The sequence below is a fragment of the Triturus cristatus genome, chromosome 5_1 (assembly GCF_964204655.1).
Source record: "Triturus cristatus chromosome 5_1, aTriCri1.1, whole genome shotgun sequence".
Lineage (NCBI taxonomy): Eukaryota > Metazoa > Chordata > Amphibia > Caudata > Salamandridae > Triturus > Triturus cristatus.
The window spans coordinates 81,990,268-81,993,093 of record NC_140587.1 but is presented as its reverse complement, the minus strand read 5'-3'; positions in this window follow the sequence as shown (position 1 = coordinate 81,993,093).

Sequence of the window (2,826 nt, the reverse complement as noted above, 5' to 3'; positions counted from 1 at the left end):
AACTAAGCGACAGGATCTTGCTAAGCCCGAACCGAGAATCATTGGAAAATATAACATTCAAGGTGTGCCATGCGCTATGTGTGGGAGGGTTGTATGATGAAACAACGACCACTTGAACAACTACAATCAAAACACTGACTCCTTAACCACTACTTAGTTTAAACCACAACTATTTTTTATAACAACTATGCCTTTACCACGATTGCCTTTACCCCATTAATGTATCTATTTTACAGGTAAGTATAAACATATATATATATATAAAAGTTTTGGGCAGCTCCGGTCTGCTCCTATCCTGAAAGTTTCGTGTTGATTCGTCAAGCGGGGGCCGAGAAAAAAGGGGGGTCCCAAAACGCGTTTTCCCCATGCAATTTCCCATAGGACCTGTTAACGCAACTACAGCCCGAACTGCTGAACGGAATTACACCAAATTTGGCAAAGAGGTAGTCCTCAGTTCAGACTTGTGCCTTTTGCATAAATGATGTAAATCTGTTCAGTAGTTCCTGAGAAAATTAGAAAAAAAGATAGATATATCTATGGCCTCGGAGGATCCGCGCACCCTAAGCGCACCCTAAGCGCACCCTCCCCGAACCGAGCGTGCACCCTCCCAATCACGCGCTGAATGTTAATTGGATGGTGAGTGTCTGTCTACATTCGAAACGAGGAACTGTTGGCAGCCATTTTGTGCCTCGGTAGAAGCGAGGCTGAAGAAGTAAGGGGAATAAGTGGGTAAAAAATATATTAAGGGGGCAGGGTAGAAATACTCTGACCCTTTAGTGTTGCCCCTGGGGCCCCCTTTTTTAAAAAAAAACAATCGGCGAAATGCGCGCAGGGTGTGCGGATCCGGACGAAAAAATTTAAAAACCCAGAAGCGCGGGCTTCCGCGCTTCGTTAATAATTAGCTCCCAGGTGGACCAAATACCGGGGGCAAAATGTTTATATATTAATAGGGGGAGGGGGGCTGCGTGGCCCCCTCCTGGAGCCCTCGAGGGCCCTGGGGACCGCCACCCCCCAGGGCCGGCTCCTACAGTGTCCCGGGGTGCCCACCCCCAGGACACTGTTGTTTGCTATGAGAGGGCGGGAGTCTCCCGCCCTCCCATAGCAAACTTCGTTAGGATTTTGAAAGAGAGAGCAGGTCCTGCTCTCTCTTTCAAAATCCTAAAGATATTGCTTTACCACACGGGGAGCTGCATGTCAGCAGCTCCCCATGTGGAAAAGCAATGCCGGCTCCCGAAGGATGCGGGGAGCCAGCTGGGACCGCGGGGGTGTTGGGGCTCCCCCCACAGTCTTCAACGTTTTTTTATAAGCCTCGGGGGATGGGGTCCCTGGGGATAATAAAAATTTGTGATAGAGGCTATTTTTTTCACACATCCTAACGCAGTGGGTGCACGGTTCCTTTCGCGTTGGGTGCGCGGTTCCTAATACGTTGGGTGCGCGGATCCAAGGAAAAAAATCAGAAATTTTTGGGAGATAAACATCAAGCTTGAGTGTTTTGTTCTTGAGTGGCTCTAAAAAGAGCCGTTGTGTTCATTGAGAGTTTTTGGTACTTATAAGTAAGTACCTATACAGAGTCTAAAGTTGTTGAGGAAGACTCTGTTTCCATCATCAGTAAAGTGTACTCCATCTCTCCTATACATCTCTTGCATATGAAAGTGCAGATTGTTATTGAAAATGGACCCCATTCTATAGTCTCGGAGAAAACCTGAAACAGATTTATTCACATGTTTCCTAGCTTTCTCAATTTGTGGACAAAAATGATTGGACCAGTTCAACTTCTGCCTTTGGCATATGTTAGAATACACAAAGGCAGTTTTGGGAAAAAGTGAAAACAATTCTGCAAAGGTGTCCTTCATAAGCATTTCCAGACCTACCCCAGTCAAAGTGCCTAGGTCATTGCCACCACAGTGCACTATTATGAGGTCAGGGTGTTGGATATGCATAAAGGTTTTTACCAATGGCATCAATTGGTCCCACTTTAACCCTCTCTGTCCAATCCATTTAATGTCTACATTTGGCAAACCTAGGTCTTTGTGAATGCCTTTGTTTTCTGCATACCTTCGGCTCCAGAAAATATAGCTGTGTCCCACAATCCACACTCTAAGCATCTTGAAGGGAGGTCTGGATGCACTCAGATGGTCTCTGTAAATGAAATGGCAGTTTGAAAAGTAAGATTTTTCTAAAATGGTGGCTAAGATGCAGTTTTGAAAAAAGTCAAGAAATCATTGGTTGTTTGACAATCTTCTACACTGAAAGGTAGGGTGCATGTTTCTGTTTTTTAAACGCATGATTCCTATTGGTTAACAAAAAGTGTGTGAAAGGAACATTATATATGATAAGCTGATATGTTGAAAAGTCAAGCACACTTGCTGTTTTGATTAGCAACATTGTGTGCTGAACTTGTGACCTGTGTGCTCAGTTCAGTGTTCCATGACCTGTTGCTATGGTAACAGGCAGAAGGCAGATTGGGGTAGGGTTCAAATTTATGTTATTTGGAAAGGGTTGAAATGTTTAACCAATAGAAATGTGTGTTTGCTTTTGAATTTATGTGGGAAGGAATGTGATTTGATGTTTACATGTATATGTATGGCAAATGAGAGGGAAACATTGCCATTCTTTGGTTTTGCTGAGAGGTGCACAGTGCAGAGCCTCTGTATAAGAAAATCTGGTGTGTGACTGATATCTGGTGTGTGACTGATATACTTCTTAATCTACAAAACAACTTGAAAGATGAGTTATTTAATTGTGAGGGGATGTATGTAGACTATTTTGATTTTAATCAGACTAATGTATTTCTCCTGCTAAAGTGTAGAGAGTACTTTTTTTTGT